Source organism: Candoia aspera, chromosome 9 (assembly GCF_035149785.1).
Source record: "Candoia aspera isolate rCanAsp1 chromosome 9, rCanAsp1.hap2, whole genome shotgun sequence".
Lineage (NCBI taxonomy): Eukaryota > Metazoa > Chordata > Lepidosauria > Squamata > Boidae > Candoia > Candoia aspera.
Window position 1 is genome coordinate 20,133,997 of NC_086161.1, and position 27,145 is coordinate 20,161,141.

At 42.8% G+C, this 27,145-nt stretch overlaps 1 protein-coding gene across 1 annotated transcript in view; it reads right to left on the bottom strand.

Annotated features, from left to right (window-relative positions):
* BIN3 (bridging integrator 3) overlaps positions 1-27,145 on the bottom strand; it is a 531,071-nt gene that overhangs the window by 151,594 nt on the left and 352,332 nt on the right. The window lies entirely within an intron of this gene.

A 27,145-nucleotide genomic window follows, 5' to 3' on the forward strand; every position in this document is an offset into this window, starting at 1 on the left:
CGATAAACGAAAATGTTGGTTAAACCATCGCTCAGTATTTATATCTGTACTTCATTTTCTTACAAGTATACAGGGTAGTCTCAAGAAGCCCCGCCCGGAGCACTTAATCCTTACAACAACCCTGTGAGGTAGATTGACGGGGACAGTTTAGTTCATCTACCCCATTATAAACTCTTATGATAAATTAACAAACATGCCACAATAACATTGTAAAGCCTCAAGACGCTTTGCTATCATTACGCATCACTACGCATTAGCCTACCTTTGCTCCAGGAAGCTCAGGATGGGCCTAAAGGGGCTTTTCCATATTATCAGCACAACAACCCTGCGAGGTGAGTAAGGCAAAGAGAACTAACTGGCTCAAGTGGCCAGAGACCTTCACAGCATAGTTAGGATCGGAACTCGAGTCGCTCCCAAGCAGTCCACTACAGCCCGCTAGCAAACGGAAGTGGCGAAGAAACAGACCCGCTGGCAAACATCCGAGATCCCTCCAGGTTCTCCGCCCGTCCCAGATATTCGCAGGGAGTCCTAACGCTCCCAACTGCAAACATTTTGGGAAGAGGGCAGGTAAGCCCGGCCTCGCCTGGGATTACCACAACAGGGTCAGCCCCTGTAGCCCGTATTTTCGTGGGAGTTCGCAGGTAGCACGAGGGGCTGTGGCAGACGCGGGGACTACGGTCGTCTCTAATACTGCAATCCTCCCCCCTCCCCCCTCCGCAAATATTTTCTTCTCTTAAATTCAGGCGCGGCAAATATAGGACTTGGAACCATTTCAGATAGGGAACCCTCGCCTGTGATTTTCACCCTCCCCCCTCCGGTTTTTAAGTTTGGCACTTGCGAGGCGTCAGTAATTAGGCGGTTTCGTGCTAAGTGTGCCAACTGATGCTATCTTTAAATAAAGCCCTCCGAGGTATGCAGCAAATGTATGGAAAAATTATATGTTGCAACAGCTCCGCTTACCCAACTCCTGTACGGCCAGCCCTGCAAACGGAGTGAAAGGCACGCTGGAAGGAAGCCTGCGTTTGAAGAGGGGGGGGGGCGAAGGGGGCGAGGAGCCTACGGCAGTCGGGGGCGAAGAAGTCTCCCGAATCTTCCGTGAGGTCCGGATTCACCCCCTTCCCCCCTGCCCGCTCCAGGTGCGTGTAAGAGGTCTTCAGGTCTCGGGCGTCGATACCTATTGTGCATGGCGCTGCGTTTGTTTATTGCAGATACATACGTGCGAGGTGTAGTTTATGGCCGAGAGCTTACTATCGTCTCTTTCCAGTGGAGCCCGACTCTCAGGGACTACATGAATACTTCATGCAGTTCTCTTAGCAACGACTTCGGGACAGAAGTTTTTTATTTTTTTAATTTCCCAAACTTGGGAGTTCCTACTGGTCTCCCATCCAAGTCACAGCCACGTCCAACCTTGGTTACTTTCCCGGCATCCCTCAAGGTCGGCTGAATCCCTTTAGTCGGGCGTAAGTCCCAATGGGTACGGCGCACCTAGCTCCAAATCAACCCATAGGCGCCGCGCCGCAACCTCGGACCGCCTTCCGAGGCCCGCTGATTTGGGGGGGACAGGGGCGTTTCATGTGGACTTTACGGGACTATCTATAGAGCCGCACTATGCATTCGGAGAATGGATAGGCTCCCTCTCTGCGCCATCCTTAGAGGGCAACCTGTTCTTAAAGAAGGTTGCCTCGGAGAAAATCACTTTTAAGGAAGGTATGTGGGGGAGGGCACCTGCGGGTATATTATAAACGTTGCTTTAGTTTTTAGGAAGCGCTGGAAACAGAACGCGACAAACGCAGGTGTTATGTCTTGGTGTTGCAAAAGGGGTTTTGAATGCTGAAGTTTGCGGTGAAGTCTGCCTCTCCCCCGCCCCATCAGAAAAGACATCACTGAGGGGGGGGGCGAAAGGGGAGAAAGGGAGATTAACTCCCCCCTCCGCCCGCACTCGGCGGGCGAATTGGAAGGGATTCCGTGCTATCACCCCGGGGTCCGAGGCGGGCAGCTGGTGGGCGAAAACTTCCGAAGCTCGGCTCTTCTCCGAGATGGCCTTTTTTCCTAAGGGGGGGGGGGAAGAGATAAAAGCCGCTCCGCCCCCTCCAAATGGATGCTAAGAGACTCTCTCTGCCTTCACAAAGGGATCTGGGGAGAAGCGGCATGCGAGGGGGGAGGGGACGCTCGGAGAAGTTCAGCTTTGATCTGACCGCGAGTTCAACCGGCTGAACCCCCCCGGGGGACGGAGGGAGGGGGCGGAGGGGAGCGAGCGGGGCTTCCGGGCTGGCGCTGAGCGGCCCTCCCAACGGGAGCAGCGCTTAGGAGGCGACGCTCCTGGAATGGGAAGTTCGAGGCCTGAGCAGGACCGAGCGCGGGGAGGGAGGAGGGAGAGAGGTGCAGAAGGGGACGGAGAGAAAGAACGTGCCCCACCCGCCCCCGAGCGGAGATGCTCTAAAGAGCCGAGACCAAGCGAAGCCTCTTCGGGGGTGCAGCCGGGTGCCTGGAGGTGGGCAGAGCTGCCGGGGGGAGTCGGCTAGCGGGGGCGCATCGCGGGGGCGGCCCGCCAGGGAGCCCTGAGCTTCCTTCGCCCGCTGCTGCCGCGGGCTCGGTTGGGCCGGCCGCCGAGGGGAAGCGCCATACAAGGCAAGGATCCGGCCCCGCCTTCGATTCCTTATTTGGCGGCGGGTTCCGGCTCCCGGGTGGCATTTTTTCCCCTCCCCAACCAACCCTCGGTCTGCTGCAAGTGGAAAGAGAAAGAGAGACGGAGCGGAACCGGCGGCCTTTCAAGGCGCCGCCTGCTCCGGGGAGGGGAGAACAGCCGGCCGGGAGACGGCGGGGAAGGAGGGAGCGCAGGAGCCCCGCAGGGCTCAGCCAAGGCGTGGGCAACACACCCGCGTGGAAAGGCTCCCGAGTTCCGCCCCGCAGCCAGATTTTGTTGCAAGCAAGGAATCAAGTCTGGTTCTCTCCCCACCTCCCCTCCACCGCGGCAGCTCCAAGCAGCCGGGAGAACTGCGGAGGGAAATTGACGCCCCCTCGCCTTCCAACCGCGTGCCCCCGTATTTCCCTTCTCGGCGCGTATTACCTGATTGCAATCACACGCGTGTGCGGGCGCGAAACTTAAAACGCTGGAAAGCCAGACGGCGGCAAATTCGGCAGGGCACCGCCTGCAAATGCACGCCCCCCCCCACTTCGTTAAGGCAGGAGACCAGACTATCACCCCCCCCCCTTCAAGAAGCGTGTTTATAGTTCAAGAGCACCCAAACAGAGCTTGGCTGGTGTTCTTTACTGGTGTGGCAATAAAGAAAGGGAGAGGGGAGTCCCCAGGGCCAGTGGAGAAAGTAACGATCAGTTCTGATAGATACATAAGAAGACAAATCATACTGTAAACATTGCAACATTTGTTATACAAGAAATAGGCCAAAACACTCACTTGTTTCTTAATTACTATGACTTTATAACGTATTGCTCATTATACAGCAGTTATCAAAAGCATCATAAAATCTTAAGTTCACTTATTAGTCAAGTATGATTGCTTTAAAACACTGTTTTGTAGTCTGTTTGTTGTGCAGTAGCTGGCCAAAGCAGCTATCAAATTTATTGATATGCCTCTGTTAAACCTAAGAGTTAAAAAAGGACATTATGTTGGGACATGTTTATACTGATAAAAAGAACACTTACCAAGTGGTAAACTCCTTAACTTGGAAAATCATGTTTGATTTTGACTCCTGTTTTCAGAACTGATTTGCACTCTTTGATATATAGGCATTTTTTGATCTGCTCTCAAAAAAAGGTTCGTATCTCAAATGCACTGGGCCTGATCCATAAAATTTTCTTTGCTACTGGGGACTTCATTCTCTCCCTCTTTTTGCTCCTTGCCCAGAGTCCCTCTTGGGGGAGGTGGGTGGTGGCTAAATTTGATCAATCAATCAAAAAATCAATCAATAAAATAAATATACAAGGCGTTCCATCCAATGTATTCTAGGCTGCTTTGGCGAAATTTTGGCGAAAAGGGGGATGGAAATTTATAGTGGAACAGCTATGCATCTGGCAAGCTCTGGCAGCTGAATTTTGACATGGTTCTTGGCTGTGATCAAAGGGACTTCCTTCTTGGAAAGCTTCTGGTCACAGCCTGAATAGACCCACCTTATACATTAGAGCAGTGTTTCTCAACCTGGTTAACTTTAGGATGTGTGGACTTCAACTCCCAGAATTCCCCAGCCAGCATGGCTTGCTGGGGAATTCTGGGGGTTGAAGTCCACACATCTCAAAGTTGACCAGGTTGAGAAACACTGCATTAGAATCACAGTGGAACTGACACAAGTCAAAAGCATACATCTCCTTACCAGTGAGGGGCTTTGAAGAAATTTCAAAAGGTTAGAGTTATGAGATTTTTAAAAAGAAGTATACTGTAACAGTTAAACTACTCTTATATGTTACAAGACAATTCTACGTATTGGCTCGGAAGACTTTCTAGGACTGGGTTTTTCCACCAGGGTTCCATGGCACCCTAGGGTTCCATGAGAGGCCACTAGGGGTTCCCTGGGAGATCACGATTTATTTAAAAAAATATTTAAAATTGGGGAACCTCACATTAAAGAGGTAAGTTTCATTCTTTATTTTTAGTTTAAGAACACTGTTCATGCATACAGACAGGCCTACACATGAACCAAATACGATAATGTTGTAACTTCTGGCCTATATTTGAGCCTGAATATGCAGGGGTTCCCTGAGGCCTGGAAAATATTTCAAGGGTTCCTCCAAGGTCAAAAGGTTGAGGAAGGCTGTACTAGGATCTAGGGGTTTTATTCTTTACTGTTTGCTAGGATTGCCACAGTTGAAGACTTGAAATATTTAGGAGAGGTCCTTTTGTTTCTACTGAGAATCTCCCTTTTTGTCCATCACCACCACAGCCAGCTCCTCATTCTCAAGGGAGAAATCACTGTTGCCCAAGGCAGAGGCCCATGGTTTGCCAACTTACTGATAGTGGCCAACAAGCCTTCCCGTTGTGGGCAAACCACAGATATTTTTGCTTCCTGCTCCCAGGGATATGGTCAGTAGGTGTTCAAGAAATCTTGTTGAAATAAATCTTCTCCCAAAGGTGGAAAGACCCTGAGTTCAGGCCTTCTTCACACAACATGGAGCATATACCCTTCCCTGCCACAAGCTGTGGGCATAACCAGCCAGGGCATTTGGTACGTCTATCCAAGGGGGAACCAGATAGTATTTGACTCCCCATTTGTATAGGAGGCAATAATGCCCCTTGGTGGCATTTGTGCAGGTCAGTTTCCTGGCAAATAATTGCAGCCTATAGGTCAAGTCTGCCTCCCTCCCAACCGTTAGAGCTATGAACATGTATTGTCTAAGGTAGCCATTTCAGCTTATGTGAGGATCATATTTTGGCAAGGATAACAGAAGTGGCAAAGCTTAACTAGAATGGTGGCAGCTCAAGCACCATTTAGGCTCACTTGGAAGGAGGACATTAACATTTTTAACAGAACTTATGGCAATGTAGTGTAAACCAAGATGTCCTAGCAACCTTTATCATATAGGAAATATGATTATGAAGAAATATTCATATTTCTTCTGATGTTGCCAGAATGATGATATGAGGACCATAATTCTCCCCCACCAACTGGCATAGAAAAGAACAGGGCCATCTAGCTAAAAGCCATCAACCGGCTTCTCCATGCACATGCCAAATCTCTCCATAAAACAACATCCCCTCCCTTTAAAGCCATCGCCACGGCCTGTGGCAGTGAGTTCCATGAAAAAGTGTCTCTTCTGGACTGTAAGGATTATGAAGCACATACCTCTGATTACCCCACAAAGTCTCAGGGGGTCTTGCTTTCTGAAAAGCCATTCTCCTAACTGCCAGATGTGTGCAGAGAAAAGTGGCCAGTGAAAATACTCTTGGCTTTCCATTCGCAAACAAAAAGCTGGGATAGCATCCACATCTAGTAGCTCAGTTAAGTCAGAGAATCCACCTTCTAATGTCAGATCATGAAGATATGAGTGGTGAACTTACTCTCTGGGAACAGAGCCTAAGTTATTACCAGGCATGTCCAAGAGCAGATACGGGGAAGACAATACTTTGCAGAACAAAAAGATGGTGGGTGGAGAGGAACCTGCAGCAGGGGATTCATGAAAGCTGCATGTGCTAAGTTGGCATGGGAAGGCTAACAGTTGGGTGGAGTTAAAAAAAAAAGGAAAACATTGGTGGTGGAATGGGTGTATCCTGGAAAAGGGCATGACCAGCTGCTAGAACCCTGAAAAGCAGCCTTGCATGTACTAGCATTTTATTGCAGGTATTATTTGTGGGTCTTAAATAATTAAGACAGCTTCTTCACATTTTTTGTTCTGCCATAGCCGGACATCTGCATGAAACACGCTTTCAGGGAAACAGAATCCCCAAGGAAGTTCTCCAGAACAAACCCACCTGGAGTGAATGAGTGCTATACAAGAGCTGTGCTACAGTGTATCCCTGTAAGTGTAGGTCAGTGAGGTCTGTCTTCCTACCTGCTGCTGGTAATGGCACTCAGAAATACTTCTACTCAGACCAGATCTTGCTAGGCAAAGTATTCCTTAATATTCACTTTCTGTTCTAACAAGCAGGAACCATGCTGAGATGAGGAATAAGTCTCTAGTGTTTTATTACTGCTACATTAGACAGAAAATCCTAACAAACTGAAGAAGTGTGGGAAAACCCAGACAGATAAACCCCAAAAGTCAAGGCGGGTCTGTTCTGTGTCTCTTTGAATGACAGCTCAAATTCTCGCTCTTACACATGCGTTTTCCCCCTTGGATAGGGGCCCCCTCCTGCTCCCCATCAGTGCTCATGACACTTTCCATGTTTTTAGAGCTTGCACCATCTCCCAACAGCTGAGATAGGTGTGTGGGCCATAAGACAGTTTCATTCCTTGGTGGCATCTTAGGGGAAAACTTGGCAGGAGGCAGCAAACCGAAGAGGGTTTCTCTGTCCTGAAGCTCCTACTGAAGAAGAGCAGATGGAGGAGGAAAGGGCTAGGGTTAGGGTTAGGGAAAGGCCAGGCCAACTGAGACCTACAAAAGGGGATCAAAACCCAGGCCGTGGTGAGGAAGGGAGGCAAGGAATCCTCTGTGGAAGCAGAAATGGTGCCTCTGCTGTGAGAGGCAGTGTGAACTGGGAGAACCACTAAGCTAGGAAACTGATTGAAAGACAGTTCCAGAATACTGCATACCTGAAGGGAGATGAAATCTCTTTTGGCAAAGAAAGGCCCTAGCTAACTGATGGCCTGGCACTCTGAATTTCACACTACAGCACCTCATCTCAGGGGCCATTAGAGGAATGGACTTTGTCTGCGAAGACCAGGTTCAACGCTCCATTTTACATACCCACTTTTTCTTCATTAGCTTGTTGCTAAGATAAAAAGGAATGGGGAAAATCTATGTATGCTGCCTAAGCTGTTGGAAAAATAATGGGTAAGAGATCTAAATATAAACCTAATACATAAATATATAAGTAAAAAGTGTGTGAAGGAGAAGACAGAGAGAAAGGAAAGAATAAGATGGAAAACCCAGCAGAGAATTAGCTGGATGGCTTTACATAAGCCCTATGCCCCTAGGTGAAACTAGAATGAAGCTGGGGCATTATTTAAATGGATTGCCCATGGCAGCAAAACAACCCCAAACATCTAATCTTTTCTTTATTGCCTTCTAAATACAATCTATTTAATAATATGACTTCTCGGGGGATGTTGAATGGATGACCAGGGAATCAAATGGCAAATCTCAATAGACATTTGTAAATACTTCGGGCTTCAGATCAGACCTGAACTGCCCTTGTTTAGTAAATACTGCATACTTGAGATTTAGCTATGCAACTCTCAGTTTCAGGCGTACAAAGCTGGAGAGGAATCTTACCAACCCAAGTTGTGAAAGGAAGGTTCACTTCCACCAGTAGTTAGGAACCGGCTCTACCATTGTTTCAACATCTCAGGCTTTGCTCCACATCTGGCTGCTTGTCTGGGATGCAGATTATGACTCTCCTTACCTTTAAGCATTAGTTGCCCCCCCCCACTTTTTTTTAAGCGTCAGAAATGTTGTGATGATTTTTTGGAAATTTTATCTGGCTTTTGGTTTTGGTTAAGTATGTACATATGTATGTAGGTATGTGTGTGTGTGTGTATGTGTGTGTGTGTATGTATGTATGTATGTGGGTATGTATGTATGTATGTATATATATATATATATCTTATTTTGCTCTCAGCTGTAATTTTTTAATATCAATTAAAAAATATGGGGATTATTTTGATTTTATTATATTTATTTATTACTCATATTTAGCCATCGCCCATCTCCCCCAGAAGAGGGACTCTGGGCGGTTTACAATAAAATTCCCCATAAAACATAAACATTAAAATATGATGCTTTGGGGCCGAAAGATGGAATATGCATATCTTATTGCTTAAAAAAAAACAAATAAGGAATTAGTTACCCTTGCTTGTATATATTTGTAAAGTAATGTTGTTTATTTCAGTCAATTTTTTAAAAAACAAAACACCCTCTTTCTCAAAACTTGAAGGATTCTTGATGTGGCAGGGAATAGGTTACATAAAATATGGAGATTTTATATTTTGGGAGGAGAGACAGAGGACGAAATTAATAACTCTGATCTTTTCCAGGTTTTGGCTAAATGGATTTGAATACTTTGGTAAACAAAGCCCCTATTTCCATGTTCTTTCCAATTGCTTTGGGGAATGGAACATGAACCTTCTTGACTACCTCCATCTTTGGACACCAAGGTTGGTAGTCTGGCTTACAAAGAAGCTTTTAATAATAGGTACATTTTGTGGGAATGCTTGAACAGGTCCAACTGCAAAATGTACTCTGTATTATTATTCATCTTATGCATTGATTCCATTGCAACAGCTATTATTGTATGTTCTTTTTAAAAAAAAAAATAGCATACTTTCTCCTAGTATATCCAGAAGGGAAGAGCTAAGCACAACAGCTTCTAGTTCTCACATGGAGAACTGAGGCAGAGGGAAAGCTGAACAACTGGATTCCTCACCCAAAAAGAGATCAATAAAATGCTGGCAATACAAGCACTCATGTTTCCTGTTTGGAAATAAACATCCTGTGCTAATATGCACCTAAAATTTTGTTTAGCTAGGTGGCTCTTAAGCCAACATACTGGCCTTCCCAAACATGGTGCCCCCCCGGGTGTATCGGGTCTGCGGTTCCCAAAATTCCTAGCCAGTCTTGCTACAAGGTGCTGAACTGGGGAAGGGTGCAAACAATGACTCTTTCTTTAGGGCAGATGAAATGTGGGAACGTTACTCTCAGAAGAAGGTGATTAGCCTCACTCCTCAGCCTTCGGGGACCAAGAAGACAAATGTGAGGCAAGATACACAGTTCAGGCCTGTTCCCTTGACAATAAAGGCCACCCCCTTCCACTTGGCCTAGTCCCAAATCCAGAACAGTAACAATAAAAGGGTTGCTCCAGACTTTGTAGTGGAAGGACTGAGTGTTGCTTTCTTCTGTTGGCAAATGCAAGTGAGAATTTCATTTGCGATTACTATGCCAGAGCAAGTAGGCACTGGCCCAAACTCTCCTCCCCCTACAAGATGGTGAAAGGCAGGTTCCAGCCCTACATCCCTTGAAATCCCAGGGAGCCCAGCCCCAGTCTTGGCATCATTCCATACGGTGCTAGCCGATATGAGTATCAAAATCCGCCTGGGGAGAAGATGAGTCTGCAGTGGGTGGAGGGGCCAAAGAGCAGGCAGTGTGTGAACAAACTGCTAGTTATACCTGCTTGCCTCAGACATCACTTCCCATCAAGTTCAGGGAAAGGGAGACAGGGATGTTTTTGGTTAATAGCCCGAGCAGATGATCTAAAAAACAAGTACACCCATTTTACACAGAGCCTGAAGGGTATGATGGATCAAGTGCTTGCCTCTTAAGATGGCAGCTATGCTCAGAGTGCAAAAGAAAAGGAGTGGGCCATGTGTACACAGAGATATGTGAAGCAAGGGGGGGAGAAGTGTCTGTGGGGGAAGGAAAGTGCCTTCCTGAGTCTCCCAAATTGTCCCCAGGCTGTTTTAGACTTGGTTAATTGCCTGTTGTACGCAGGTCTGAGACACTTTCACACTGTCTGAATAACCTGTGGGCAGAGGGAGAGGAAGAAGCACGAGGTGTGTGTGTGTGTGTGTGTGTGTCTATAGAGGAGGAAAAGTGATGATTAAAATGTGGTTTGTTCACTTTTTCAATTGTAGTTTTCCATATGACTTTTGCAAAACATGTACAGGCAATTTTATCTTGACAATTATGAAACTTTACATTGAAAATAAACTGTATTTTACCTCTGAATGCTGAACCTTGTAATTAGGCCATGCTAATTAGGACACCCCTTTGGTGTCCATGGAGGGCTACCCTTGAAGGTTGTTTGAGGCTGGAACTGAACAGAAGAGCTCTTTAGGGAGATAAGAGCATCCATCTGTTTGAGCTGCATAATGCTTTCAAGGTGCCCTTCTGTGACCTGGGTTCTTCCAGGTGTGCTGGTCAGGATGGATGGATTTTGGGGACTTTGGGTCCCATTACAGCTGCAAGACACCAGGTCAAGAAAGACTGTTTTGATCTGAAAACCCTTAGTGATGTCCATCCAGTGTCCCACTAGATCCGTATGTGCCACTGTGATTTTTTTTAAACCATCAGAGAGTGAATGTTCTTTTGCCTACATTATATGACCCTCATGCCTTTGCAAGAAAGGTGTGTACAGAGATGTCCTCTGTTGCCATATTGTTACATAACTCTGGAGATTTGCCAAAGTATGAATGTATCTTCCAGAGATGTTGAAAAATCTTCCTTTTACAGTCTCTCTGGCGTTGGTGCAATATGTTTGTGGTTAATTGGGGGAGTATTTTGTATCTTGGATGATTGCAGTTTATATTTATGCATCTATGTAATGTAACATAATTTGGCTCGAGCTTTGCAAAGTACAATATATTTATTTGAATCAAACTATAGAACTCTGAAGGCGTGATCCCACTCCCCAGATTGGAGAAAATTAAATTGTTAAAGGGATGGATGAATCTGCAGAACTGCTTCTTGCTGTTTATTGTTCAAGTTCTTTCCACTACTGTACCTGTGGAATTTTGGGAAATTCTTACAGAAAAACTATCACAAATTGAATGAAATTCTCACACCTCTGCACCAGCATGGGTAAAGCCATTCCCAACCTGGAAAGGACTGTTATTACAATTATCTGACATGGAGTAATTTATAAAGAAGTGCTATTATCTATTTGTTTATTGCATTCATATCCCTCTTTTCCTCCAGACCTCAAGGCCTCATCCATAACACTCCCTTCTCTAAGCTGGCTGTGCAACAACCACTCAATGAAGCTGTGCTGAGAGAGAGAGATTAGTCCAGAGTCACCTAGTCAATTTTCATGGTTGAGGGTAGATTAGAACCTGGTTTCTCCACTCCTTGTCCAACATCTTAACCATGACACCACACTGGCTCTCAATTCTAATTCAGTATCACTAAGTCTAAGAATTGGGTTCTCCCGCATAGTGGTTAGGAATGACAACACACCCATGGTTTCCTCCTCCTATTTCACAAAATCACCCACAACATTCTCAAAATTCCAGATGTGCACACTAGCTCCAAAAGATTGGAGACCCCTGACAAAGAAACAAAATAACCAAACCCCAGAGCCCTTACTTGAAGAAATCTCTTAAGTTTTGTTTTCTCCCACATTTTGTTTGTGGGAGAAAACTCATGTTTGTTCTACCTCATTTATGAAGCCGTCTGATAATTTTTGAAAAGCTTTTTTAAATACAAAAAACAGCTACACAAACCTCTCATCTGAGTGTAGTTAAAAGCCAAAAGTAATCAATGGGATTTTGGATCAGGTATCTTAGGTTCTGAGCACAGCTTTGCCCAATTCACCTTTCCAATATTTGACAGATGAAAATGGGGACCAAGAATTCCAAGGATTGTTGCCAGCATGCCATGCCATGCCATTTCCAATGGATTGATTATTACTGTTACCAAAAGTAATAGTCCACTAATTTTATTTACTTCACTGCCTTTCACTCATCTGAACTCAAGGAAGTTATAAGGTTTTGCAGTTTTTATTTTGGCTTTTGGTAAACCAAAAGCATAACTGTCTTCCAATATGTCAGAGAGTAAGGAATATATAACTTGGCAGCTGCGGAATGTAAAATGTTCTGTACCGGATGGTGTAGTAGTATTAGCATGTATTTAGATGGATCTGCCCTAATGCAGAGGCCTTCAAATTTCTCAGACCAAGGACTCTCATATATACATCTGAAATTCTTTTTTCACTTTTATCACGGCTGCAATCACTCAAAATCAAGCAAAGTATGAGTAGTGAGATCCCACCTACCAGCATAACTACAGAGGTCTATAAAGGCAAACTGCTACATTCAAGGCATATGAATGGACTCATTCAGAGACTTAACTTCTAGAGATTGGAGCCCTTGAGAGTGACGGTACTAGCAAAAGTGCTCATATGACAAAACACTCCCAAATGGCAAAAATAGGCGTAGTGATATACGAAAGAACAGAGGACTGGAAGGTATCTTGGAGAGCATCTGATCTAATCTATTGCTCATTGTGGAATGCTTCTACAGCAGTGACCAATTTATGTTGCCAGATAGGTTGTCTTCAATTCCCATAATCTGCCAACTAATATAGCCAAAGGCCATGTTGGCTGTAGATTATGGAAAGTTGGAATTCAATGTACCTGGAAGGTGCATGATAGGGGAAGGCTGTGGTTATAGCATAGTCAGCAGGTGTCTGTTTATAAACCTCCAGCAAAAGACCCCACAACTTTCACTGTTAGTAAGCTTCTCCTTCTAGTTAGCTGAAAGCTGCTGCCCTTCTATTTCCATTCATTAGAACTTTCTCAAGCAAGAAATAAATTTGCTCTGTCTTCTGCCTGGGATTATTTCAAATACTTCAGCACTTTCACTCCCTTTAATCTTACCTTCCTCTAGCTCTACTTCTTCGTAGAACTTAGTTTCCATCATCCTCATAATTAGGGTTAGAAATTAAGGATTGTGCTTTGTAGAGACTGTTGAAACACATCAAGTTAATGGGATTTGATAAATGTGGTAGCAGTAATAGCAATAATTACAAAAACTGAAAACGATTGTTTTTCTTCCATCAACATAGAGACCTTGATGGTCCATACTAGTGCAATTTGAGTTTCTTTATTGAGAAGACCAACATATGGGGGAAAAAAGAAGAAATCAAAGCTGCTAGCTTCCACTGAAACCACCGATTCTGAATAATAGCAAAAGCTTGTGGGCTTACATGGTCTTTTCAGCTGTGTGGGCTTTCAGTATCAGCTGACATGCAAGTTCTCTTTTTAAGACTCTAGATCTTGTGACCCTGTGGCTGACAGACTATACTATAGTCCTTGTATATGTGTTCAGGAAGGTGATTCACTTTGTTGCTAAACTCACAGCCCTGGTGCAGAAGAACACACAAGAGAGCAAAGACTGAGGCAGTTTCCAAGGGGGAGGGGAAAGGTAAAGAACACAATGATTTGTTTTAAGGTCATAGGAAACTACATATGTCATTGGTACAGAATTGAAATAAATCATTATCCATTTTGCAATTTCATACCTATTTCTTTTTAAGAGAGAGACAGAGAGAGAGACAAGATGTGACTATGAAAACAGTGAGTCCATTAACATCTTTATGAACTTGCCACTAACAAGGAGTTTTCAGCAATTCCTTTGCCCCAGATAAATTTGGGGACTGAGTGTCTTCTGCAGGTTCTTATACATGTGCACATACATGTAATGCCTATTAATGCTGTTCGCTTTTGGGGGAAACAAATTCTCTATCCTCCATTATGCAGGATGGAGAAAAGAATAAGAAGTAGGAAACCAAGAAATTGAAGTCATGGGATAAAAAGAAAGCCTAGCTAAAACTAGCATACACTCACACCATTTGTTACACTTCTCCCTGACTTTCTACAAACCATTCTTGCTTCCATTATATCCATAGACAACTTCATACATTGTCTTTTGTTCTTTCAGTTTCTCACTTCTGTCTTTAGAGGATCTCAGTAACTCCATCTAGTCATAACTGTCTTATACATCTTTGCCTTCTCCTCAACCCATTCACATTTTCTTCATAAACCTGTATTGCGGTTCAATCCCCATTCATTCTCTCTATACGGTCAAACCATCTTAATGGTACTCGTCCCGTACTGGTTACAGGTAGTCCTCAGTTTACAACCATTCGTTTAGTGACAGTTCAAAGTTATGATGACACTGCACAAATGGTACTTAGGATGTGTCCTCATAGTTCCAGCCATCGCAGCATCCCTGCAATCACATGATTACAATCCAGGTGCTCAGTGCTCAGCACCCAGCTCATGATTACAATGTTGCAGTGAGCCATGGGCACATGAACATGATTTCCGACATTCCCTGCTGGCTTCCCACAAGCAAAGTCAATGGGGAACCCAGTAGAAATTCGGAAGTCACGGTTACGTGAGGTCCTCGCTTAATGACTCATGTGATCCTCATTTAACAGTGGTAACTGGGAAAGCCAGTGCTTTATGACTGCATTGTTTAGTGACGGTAATTCCGGTCCTAACTGCTGTCATAAGCCGAGGACTACCTGAACTCAATTTTCTATTCAGTGCAAATTCATTCATTCCCAATCAATTCTTGACCATATCTTTTCTTGTTTTACCACATTCACTTGTTAAGTATTCCATTCCTTAGGCGTTCAACTTATTTTTATGTTTATCCTGATATGACCAACACCCACTTCATTGTAACAAGCTGAGCAGAAGTCCACTCTTATACCCAGCCATTTTTGCTTCTTTCAACAAACATTTGTTCCTCAGACCACATACCTTTTTACCAGCTTTTGTGTATTTTGAAATTTTTCCATCTATTTTCCCACCTTGAGTAAACTTTCTATCAAGATACACAAATACATCCACCTGTTGTAGCTTTTCATCATTTATGCATAACTTGAAATTGCTTACTCCATTTTTCAGGTCAAACATACTTATAACGGTGCTGATTGTGAAGCCTATACTCCACATGGCATCACACAACCTATTCAACACTCTACAAATCATTTGGGTTCCCAGACAACAACACAACATCATCTGCATACAAAGGGGCATGTATATTTAGGTCACCAAATAACACACTGTAATGGACTGAAGGAGACTGAAAAGGACTCAGGAGATGGTTTTATAAATGACCACCTGAAGAGAGCTACTTGATTGATTACTAGTTTATAGAAAAGCAGTAATGAAAAAAATGAGGAAGGCTTAATGCTCATCCTAATATACTTTGGGATAGATTGAAAACCTGTGTCGTCTGGTGCTTAAGGCACTGGATTAGGAGTGGAGAGACACAGGTTCCAGTCTTCCCTTCAACACTGAAGCTAGCTGGATGACTTTGAGTCAATCACTCTCTCTCAGAGCCAGTGTGTGTCGTGGTTAAGGTGTTGGACTACGAGTGGAAAGACCAGTCCAGTAATGCATCCTCAACCATGGAAATTTACTAGGTGACTTTGAGTAGTCACTTTCTCTCAGCTCTAGACTGGAAAGTCAAAAAACTATCTACCAACTTGCACTGGAGTAGCATGGTTGGTTGGGGTCCATGACCTTCAATGAGGAGGCCTGCAGTGGATTGGTTCAGGATGATGGTGATGCTGATCATGCTGATGATATTGCTTATAAGCCCATCCTTTCCATCTTTATAAATCTCATAAGGAGATCCTGTGAGAATTACGTTTGGGAAAATAATTCAGTTTTTGGCATATACCAAAGAAGCTGACAACATCCCTAATGTTACTACAAGCATTCCTGGTACATTTATCCATAAATATATTAAACAACCAAGGGAGTTTCACACTCCCGTATTTCCTCCGCAGTCTTAAACCATTTGGTAAGCATTTCACTTAGTCTCACACACAACTGCTTCCATCATCTACTGCTGTTATCACATTCAGCAACTAGCTAATTTCATATTTGCACAAAACATTCCATAATTCAAGCGTATTAACATATAGTTTCTCTAGATCAACCAATTACAATAAACTTTCTTTCTCATATTCATACATTTCTCAGTGACCTGCTGCAGAGGAAAAATCTGGTCTGCACACCACTTGCAGAACATAAAAGGGGTGGGGGTGGGGTTGATGGGTTTTTGTATTGTGGATTTTAATTCTGTAAGCTGCGCAGAGTCAGTGTAGGTGAGTTGGGTGGCCCTATAAATTTGTTTAATAAATAAATAAAGCTGCAATGTACTTCCTAAATGTTGCTTGTTGACCACCACTGTACCCATTCAATCAAAATTCTGCCAAACACCTTCCCAGACACATTTAACCAACTAATGCCCCTGTAGTTTTTGCAGTCTCCTGTGCTACCTTTTGCTTATGACCAGAGCAGTCTTTCTCAATCTTCTGAAATATTTTTCAGGCCTTGGGGAACCCCTGCGCATTCAGACTCAACTATAGGCCAGAAGTTACAAAATTATTATATTTGTTTCATGGGTAAGCCTGTATTTATGCATGAACAGTGTTCCTAAACTAAAAATAAAGAGTGAAATTTACCTCTTTAAGGTGAAGTTGCCCGAATTTGAATTTTTTAAAAAAATAAATTGTGATCTCCCAGGGAACCCCTAGTGACCTCTCGTGGAACCCGAGGGTGCCACGGAACCCTGGCTGAGAAACCCTGCACGAGAGGAAACAATAACCACATTCTTCCAATCATCAGGATCAGATGCAGTCTTCACACAGCCATCTATCAAGTCATTCAGTCACTCCATAAGCAAGCCGCATCCATATTTTAACATTTCTCCAGATATATCATTTACACCTGCCGCCATACCATGTTTCAACATTTTGTAGCATTCAACGTTTCCTTTTCATGTTTTTTTCTTGGATGTGAACACCGATAACATCTGTTTCAATTCTGTTCCTCAGCGTATCACTATCATTCCCATACACATCTCTAAATTACTCCTTCCAGCATTCCCTCACTTCATTTAATTCCGGATCATTTCATGACTTTATTTTTTCACTCTTCTGTTAATTTCCATCAATACCATGCTGCACTTTCTCGGCCTCTTTTCATATTAGCCATTCCTTGCTCTCTTTGACAACATTGCTTACAACTGTCTTCTGTATGAATTATGCAATATTGTTCTTTCATCCTCCTTTTTGCAACAAGGCATTTATATGCATTTTTCTTCATCCACAGCCTTTTTCATTTCACCATTAACTTATTTATACTTTCCATGACCGTAAGTCCAGATACTTTTGTGGCACTCTGTAACATATTTTTCACTCTGTTTGAAGCAGATTACAAATCTTCTTTCTTTACATTCATTTTCCGTTCATTCTCTTGAAAGATTATCTTCTAATAGTTTTTCATATGGGACATGTCTTTTCTCTTCTTGCAGTTGTTCTAATTTCACTTTTTCCCCCCCTTTTCTTCAATATCCATTTTTCTCAAGGACCACTGTTAACACTAGCAAAAAATGGTCTGCCCCACATTCATGAAGGATTCCCTTTATTTCTTCCACTAATCTCTCAATGTTTGGCAATAAACAACCCAAGCCAGTTATTCCTTTTCCCAACTGTGCTTACGAATGGATGTATATTTAAATTATATACTTGAAAGAAACAGATCTTTTTCTGAGCAGATATTCACTAAACAATCTCTTTCCATTCTTTTTTTTTGTCTCTGAACGGCTCATTCAATTCTTCTGTACTCTGTCATCTTGTTCCCACCTATCTATGCATGTAATCTAGAGAATGTATTTTTTCCACTTTATCAGGTTCATTAAGAATGTTGTACAATTGCAAATTTTCCCCAAACTCATTTCTGGTTCTTTCATTATCACCATTCACTAGACCATAACATGCAACTATCACTCACCAATGAATTCCAACTCACAACAGTTTGGATGACACCAGTCCATACTTTCTGCTATAGACTTTAGCCTTTTCTGCCATTAGGAAACATATTCTTCCTTGTATATATTCATTAAGAAGAACAATCCACCTTCATTCCAATCCATTACATCCCTTCCCTATCTCTTAGTTTTACAGGCTCACAACATACTATTTAATTCAGGCTTGTTACCCCTTACTTTTCTTAAATTGGAAGGAGCCAGTTTGGTCTAGTGGTTAAGGTGCTGGGCTAGAAACCAGGGTTCTGTGAGTTCTAGTCCCGCCATAGGTGTGGAAGCCGGCTGGGTGATCTTGGGCCAGTTGCTCTCTCTCAGCCCAGCTCACCTCACTGGGTTGTTGTTGTGGGGAAAAGAGGAGGAGGAGGAAGGAGTATTCAGTATATTCGCCGCCTTGAGTTATTTATAAAGATAATAAAGGCGGGATAATTTTTTTAAAAAAAAATTCCAACTCCAATCTTTCATAGGATGTCGTCATCACCAGATGGCCCCACAGATACTGACCTCCACTGCTTGCCATGGTTTTGGTCAACTGAGGCTTTTCTATCATGCTTTTTAATAAGATGGAGAAAGTGTGAACTAGCTTACCAGGCTTAGTTGCACTTGTGCCGGACACAACATTTTCTGCTAATAGTAAGATAATTTTGGCACATGTTGTCTAAGAGGTCACAAGTGCAACTAAAGTCCAGGTCTGTACCAAGGACGCTCACGTTACTCTGTGCGTGCTAGGATCATTAAATCTGTTTTAATTATTTTATTTTATTTTATTGACTCATATAGCGGCCCATATTGTAACAACAACTCTGGGTGGCACCCAAACAGTAAAAACAACAGAAAGTCTATTCTACCCTGCCAACTAACATACTCTGGTCTGGCATTTGCCAGTTAGGAGGTATATGCAGTATACAGACACCCTCTTGGGATGCCTCATGATTTCAAACCAAGAATTCTCAGGAAACAAACCAGCTTAAAATAAATGATGATTCTCTGCAGGAAACCATAACAATTAAAATTGATATAAAACCAACATGTTTGTCATACAGAAGAATTCTTACTTACACTGGAATGCTTTGGATTGGAAATTATACCAGGCAGATTTCCTTCCAGTGGCAGGAAGTCAGAACAGGTGGACATTTCAAACAATAGGATAGGAATAATCTGATATGGGTTATACTTGCGAAGGATCATACATAGTCTATGTTTTGTGCCAAGTTCTGATCCAGAATTGGACTATGCTGGAATCTAGCAAACCAAAGCAAGACGACTGAGTGGATTCTGGCATGATGCCTATTTTGACACCACGACAGCACCTATAAAATCTTACATTGGTTCTACACTTTGTTCTGATTTACCAAGTTATACATTAAATCACAATCCTTGTTCACTACATGCCATGAATGTTTAAAGATGCTTTTTGCATTTAATATTATTTACAAAATTCTCTCTACTCTGAACTGTTTGAAGAATGGAATAGAATGTACTACTTTAAAGTCACTGAAAACACCTTCAGGGCCAAAATGAGATGCCCAGTCAAACCTACATATTTATGGAGAGAACCAACTGTTAAAAAGTAATGGAGTTTTCTTGGTAGGCCATAGTCAATATGGTAGAAGTAGCTACTTCCCTATCATTTAATTTCTGAAGATGTTGGCTTTATATTATTACCCCAAATAATAAAGCAGGATGTTTCCATCTGGAAATAATAAGACAGAAACCAAGATAATAATGGCATGGTGAATAGAGCCATTGGCTCATCCTGACAACAGCTGGTCATATTTCTTATGGGTTTTTCATTGCATACAATTCTTCTGAGAATTCTGATGGAATCAGATAGTGACCCCAAGTCTGCATCACTCATGGTGCTGCAGTTTGCATTTATTCCTCTAACATTTCTCTTGGCAGTATGATAAATAGAATTAAAGCACATCATTGCATCTACAGGTGGAAGTAAATATTCATCTGCTAGTCACATAGCTGTGAGAAGCACAAGAGCCCTGCCAAAAAGAAGAAAAAAAAAAGTTGGCAGATCTCTCTTACACTCAAAATTACATACTTTTAAAGAAGACTGACAATAAGTCTGCCAGGGGAATAGAGGATTATTATTTCAAACTACGCAATTCTAAGGAATATATTTAGCCAGAAATAGAATATATAGAAGCAACCGCTTTGTTATACCTAAGGTTAAAATAATGCTAGAAATGGAATTCTTTCCATATTTGAAAATTAGAGCAAAGTTGTGTTATTTGAAATATATACGTAGAGAAGAAAAGAGTACTATAGCACATTTAGGATCTAGATGACCTCACTTAGCAACTTCTTTTGATTGATTGTGACTCGTATTTTGATCTGACAATTCTAGGCTAAGACCAGGTTTATTTTCAATACATGAGATGAGATGAGATGAATTTGAGAATGACCCAAAATGAAATTGGGCTCAGCCAGATACTGAGTCCACCAAGCCTTGCAGATGTCTGCCAAACAATTCTTAACGTAGAAAGAAGGGCTGAAAAAGGGAGCTACATGATGGAGGAAATGAGGGATGTTTATTGCTTGTGGTTAGCAACCATGCTAATTCAACTTGCTTTCTTATGTACTGTATGGTACCAAGGGTGAAACTACACTTATTGTGGAAATTCCCACCTACTCAAACACGAGAGATCGGGGTCATCGAAATGGAGCTTTAAGTGGCTCACACGAAGGGGAAAAGAGCTAGATTGGGGCCTGGGTCTGATCTGGAAAATCCACTGAATGAAAAGTTCCATCTGCGGCTGAGGAAGCTCATCCCTGAAGGGGGCAGCACCACCAGCTGGCTGGCAGCACACAGAGAGGATGTTACGAGAAAGAGAGAAAGCACAACAGAAAAAGCCATTCCAAGAGATTCCTGGGAAGACTTCGGAAAGCTGCTTGGATTCCAAACTCTGGGGAACGTGGTTCTGTTTCATTTCTCTTTCATCTCTTGTTTTCTGCCCCTCCAACAGTCAGACCAGTGTTTCTCAACCTTGGCAACTTTAAGACGGGTGGACTTAAACTCCCAGAACTCCCCAGCCTGGCTGGGGAGTTCTGGGAATTGAAGTCCACCCGTCTTAAAGTTGCCAAGGTTGAGAAATGCTGAGTCAGATTGATCTGATCTTGGTACTGTGCCTCTGGGTCTCCATGATGCCATTGCAAGCACAGCTGATTAACATCTGGCTTAACTGTTGCTCCAGAAGAAATGCTGATTCCCATTATTAAATGTTTCACCGCAAATAGCAATTTATTTCTTATTAGAAACACATTACGTTATGATAATAGGGAGCAGTTTTTCTCTGTTACAAAACAAGAATACCAATATTATGACAAGAGTATTTAGCAAGTGATCTAGGACTATTTTCTGGATCTGGAATACTGGTATTCTGAAAAAGAATATATGCATGTAGGTGTGCAAAGTGCCTGTGTGTGCTCGTAATACTGTGTAAAAGGAGTGAGCATGGGAAGGATGAGAGGCTGAGGGAGGCAGATCAAATATGTCAATGTTAAACTAAATCTTGTGATCTGTCCATTGGGGTGGACAGGATATTTATTTCTATTGCAATAAAGCAAGGGAAATAAATTGCACAGATGCTATGTTGCAGAAGTGACACAAATGAACTGGAAAAGCCACAATGCAATATGAAAGAAGGCATATGTCTGAATACAGCTTGTGAGTTATCCACGGGATAACGGAAGCATGCAGACCCAATAATATGACACAAAAGCCCCACAGCAAAGTATATTGATATAAGATACTAAATATTCTTTAGAATTTGGTGCTAGCTTGGCTAAAAAGCAATGTAGTTTTGAGTTTCAAATAGGCTTTACTGTGGGACAGTGGTTCTTAACCGTGGCAACCTTAAGAGGTGTGGACTTCAACTCCCAGAATTCCCTAGCCAGCATAGTTGGCTGGGCAATTCTGGGAGTTGAAGTCCACACCTCTTAAGGTTGCCAAGGTTAAGAAACATTGCTGTAGAAAGTAGGACAAAATGGCCACACTTTCTACACTGAGATAGTCCCATGTAATTGAATTTTATTTGACAGAAGTACCACTTTGTCAACTACCTGGTGTAATACTTATGTATGTATGTACTTATTTGTTAGATCTACATTTCACCTATCCCCTAGGAACTCAGTGCACCATACACAACTCTGAGGATTCCCTGCAATAACCCTGTAAAGTTGATTGGATGGAGACACAATGAGTGGGCCAAAGTCACTCAGGGTAGATTAGAATCTACATCTCTCTGGTCACAAGCTAATACCTTCATCACTACACCACACTGGCTCTCTTAATGTTCAGTCCAGTCCTGGTGACATGGGATGGATGTTAATAGCATAACCATGACCTGATGCATTGGACCACCTGCCTATCTAATCCTCTGGGTGAATTATTATATCCATTACTGGATTATATATGAGATGATTGCAACATGCATAATTTTACTTTGCTTGCTGTAAATCTTTTTACAAATAACAACAACAAAAATATATTAAGCAAATGGAGAAGACAAGCAGGCAGACGCGCATGCCAGCTGGGTTCCTCACTCGGGCAAATAGACAGTGTAACTTCAGAACCTGACTGTTGAAAGGGGATGAGCAGCCCTTCTTCTGTGCTTGCCCTTCTTCTGTGCTTCCCCATCTCCCTGCACAATCAGCTTTGATGAATGTGGGGAAATCCATGTTAACAGCCATGGGCAAAGGACAGATGGTCTAATTAAAACTGCTGGGTGAAAAAAGGAAGCCAAGATGTGGGCACAGGAGATGGGGTCTGATTCCACTGAAAACCTGGAGAAGATGTGGGCTGCCCCATGAAAGACATTTTGGTTAGGATGTAATTCTTAATTGGGGTTGCTGAGAGGCTTGTATAATGGCCATAATAGGCTGATGTTTCTCCATCCAAGGCAATTTCCTCTCCACCTCTCCCCCTTTTCCCAGACATGAGCAGCTGCAATAATCTCAGATGAAGAGCAGTCTCCATAGCTGTAAAGACACAAATCTAGGGATTTTTCACTCAAAAGTTTCCAAAAGAATGGCCAGGAGAGGCCCACAGTGGAACAAGATTACAGTGGGCCTTCTACAGCATTTTAAACATATATATTTTATTATCCCATTTCAAGTCTACCTGATTCCTAACAACTCTGGGTGGCTTACTAAAATTAAAAAAACAAAACAAAACATGTAAAAAGAAGGCACAGCTTACTGGAACAACAATATAACCAGGTATACAACCAAGAACTAGGTGTTGAATCATCAAGATCTGGGAACACGGGAGTGGACTGGGAGGCCAGATGGAGTCTCTGGTTTGCAGGATGCCCATCCCTGCAGCAGGCAGAGTGGCACAGATGGGGGAGCAGGGGTGTCTGCAGGGCACGGTAAAAAGAAGTCAAGATGGCAGCCACAACGTGCCTAAAGCTCCACCTGGTTATTTCTGTGTATGTGCCATGTGTGCAATGCACATACAATATTGGGAACTTTGATTGCACCACTCTGGCCACCATCTTGATATTTTTGACTACACCTGGTGAGAGAAGGGGGCAGGAAGGACAACATGAAGTGTGCATGGCATGCCATTTAACCTGGATAATCTGCCTGCAAATATACCACTCCTCAGCTCAGCAAGAAGGTTGACTGGCTGAATTTTGTACTTGATTCAAAGGAGGCCACCTTTTGGTCCTTCCCCTTGAAAAAGAAAAGGCATTGGCCTGCTCTTGCTATGATTTACAAAAATATGATGCCGAACTCTCTGATCCAATCCTCTTTTTTGTTCTTGTAATTAACCAGTTCAGAACATCAGTTGTTGAACAAATTCAGTTTTTTAAAAAATCATGTTATTTTAGTACAAACCTAAGTACATATTGCACAGTTTCATTTATTATTAGATTTACATGTGGCCTTTACTGTGTACAACTCAAGGTGGTGTGTGTGATGCTCCCGCTTCCTATGTCCCCCATAACAGCCACCCTGTGAGATGCATTGGATTGAGAGAGAGGGACTGGCCCAAAGGTACCCAGACAGTTTTCATGCCAAAGGGAGAACTAGGGTTCACTGTATCCCAGTTTCTAGTCCAGCACCTTAACCGTTACACCACACTGGCATTTAATCTTAAAGCAGACCTTCTTTTAAACAGAGTGTGGGAGGGAAAGGGAATATCTCTTTGAGATATTGCCTTCTGCAGCATGGGACTGCACTTGCCCCCATTTCGCAGAAACAGGGCATTCTAAGGGGAGTGCCAAACTAGTTAAGGTGGCAGCTGTCTGGGTGTGATCTAAGCCCTGCCCCTTTTTAATGTGCATTGATGGATGTAAAAATGGGGTGAAGCTTTGATCACCCAGTTGTGACCACGATCTTGACTTTTCTGACCCTCCCAGATGCCACTGCACAGAAAGCATTTTTTAATTTAAAACAATTAAATTAAATATTGATGTAGGGTTAATACGGTGATCAGCTCACACAAAGAAACAGCCTTCCATGTTATCCTCTTGGACAAATCCCAAAAGATTTGCACTTCAAGTGAAAGAATGTTTCAGAAGGAGAATGAAGCAAATCTGTTCAGCAAGAGGATTAACATCCCATAGCAAATGGTGGGATTTGAAGGCACCTATTGTTCAGGCATTCAAAAAATGGGAGTATCACTCCAATGATGCCGACTTCCTTCAGCAAGTGGGTGTTCGGTATCACCGTAAAGATCGCTGTACCTTACACTGTGAAGGTAAAATATTTTGACATGGACAGGATTGCATCAGCAGCTTCCACAGGGCCAGGACCTGCTAAACTAACATGCAGAGAGTTATACATGCAAATGTCCTGCAGACAACATCCCAGGGAGCAAGTGCCTGCAGGAAACCAATGTCATTAGAGGACTTTTTTTTAAATGTGCTAATGCGACTGGCTCAGGTCGACTCAGCCTTCCATCCTTCCGAGGTTGGTAAAATGAATACCCAGCTTGCTGGGGAAGGTGACGACTGGGGGAGGCAATGGCAAACCACCCTGCTATAGTCTGCCAAGAAAATGTCGTGAAAGCGTCCCCCCCCCAAAGAGTCAGACGTGCACAGGGGACCTTTCACCTTTTTTCACAATGCGACTGACACAGAGAAAAAATCATTGTCTGGTCCTAAACGGCATCTAGTCCAAATTCCAGTCATTTTCAGAGGACTCCCTACTTTGTACTTTTATAGTCTAATATTATCTCTTGCTTACATCAATTGCTCTGATTTCTGATTTGTTTTAAGGCCTACCAGTTCTTATCTAAATATATTTAAATGGGTTGGGACCAGATCTCTGAAATACAATCTGATGGAATTTTAGGCAGGTAGTAAACCTTTTCTTCCAAAAAAGGTCAGCTTTTATTTATATTTTAAGTGGTGTTCTTATTATCTATTTTGTTTTAGTTTTTTAAAATCCCTTTTCTCCTTTCACTACAGTGTCTGAACTTGTCTTGTTCTGAATTTACTATAAACCACTTCGGGGGTCCTGACTTGCTAAGATCAAAATGCAATTTAGAAATGCTTTTATTCGGAAAAAAAAGAGGAATAAATATTGAAAATGAAGAGTATGAGTGCCTGCCCTAGACAGTGGCTTTGGGAAAACATGGATATACATTTCTGCTTTGAAAGTTAATTATAGTGATTATGAGATTCCCGGAGGCATTGAACCTCCATGTGCAAGAAAGGTGCCTGCCCAGCCAGTTCTTCTTCTTTGCTGCTGCTGCCCCATGGGCCACAGTTGGAGGTAAGTGATGTATCATCCCATATTTTATCTATTGGCTGGATTATGTTTGGGAACATGCCACAGTCTCCTTGGGTTTGTTTGCTGCACAGCTCTAAGCTCTAGCACAGCTGGCTGAGATCTGAGCCCCAGTGGGCAAATTTCTCCATGGAACTCAGAAAAGGAGGTTTTTAACTCCATGCTGTATAAAAAAGGTGAAGTGGATTCTAGTGGCAGAGTTGAAGTAGTGCACCTAAGGTGAAATAGCAAAGCAGAACACCAAGAATCCTACATCAGCATACTTTTCAGTACAGTATCTGTATGAGGCAGGAGAAGCCTTCTCTTGTTATCTGTAATTGTCTTCCCCCTGCTCGCCCCTTTTAGAAAAGCAGAATACAATGGTTACTAACAAACGCTTTCCAGGTATTTCACAGATGTAAAGAAGACATTTGTACTGAGCATCATTGTCCAAGTCCCTTCCCCTCCATTCTCCAAAGTCAAGGGCTCTGCTTTATTGCTATACGATGAATTCCTTTATTGTATATGACCTGTTCTGAAAGCATTCCCGGTTAAAAAAACCGATTAGGTAATAGTGATGGACCAGGATATCTGTAGCAGGAGACATCCTGATATCTCCTTAGCTGATTGGGTTAGATGGGCAGTTAGTGAGATGGTGCTGAATGCAGCCGGTTAGTTTAGGAGGATCAGGACAGGCCATGTGAAATAGGAGGGAACATCTGGTGAACTCAGAAGGAACAGCTGGGGGGATGCCACTAATGCCTTCTTAGCATTCGATGCCTTTGGCAGTTGTCCACCAGATCTGTTTATTGAATTAACACTTGTTCATTAGTTTGTTTATACCAGCGTTTCTCAGCTCCAGCAACTTTTTATGGGTGGATTTCACCTCCCAGAATGCTGGCTGGGGAGTTCTGGGAGTTGAAGTCCACACATCTTAAAGTTGCTGAGGTTGAGAAACTCTGGTTTAGACTGATTCTAGATCAGATTCAGTAGGGATGAGAAGCTAGAGACTGTTCTTGATAAACAGAATGAGATTGAGCAGGGGTAGGCTGTCATTGGAAGCACCAGCTCTGTTAAAATTTTGGAAGTACTGTATATCATGAGTTCACACAGAAATAATTACAGCTTGTGTAGTCTCAAAAGGGTTATCAGAGACAACCTTTTACTAGAAGGCAAAGAATAAGGTTGTTCCCCGCTATTCTGTTTAATCCCCCGGGACGGTCCCTTCCAACCCACCTGACTTTCTACCTTTTTTACCCCCAGGACTGGTGGACACATTTCTCAAGGAAGCACCAGGCTTCAACCAGGTATCAGCTCTGGCTTCTGAAGAGTGCTTCTGGGGTTCAGTGGCATGCTTGGAAATAAAGATGATGCTAGAGGCAAGCACTTTCATTTGCATCATGCTGGCTTCCCATTTATTAACATTTTTAATTAAAATAATTTAAATTTAAGTTAGGTAG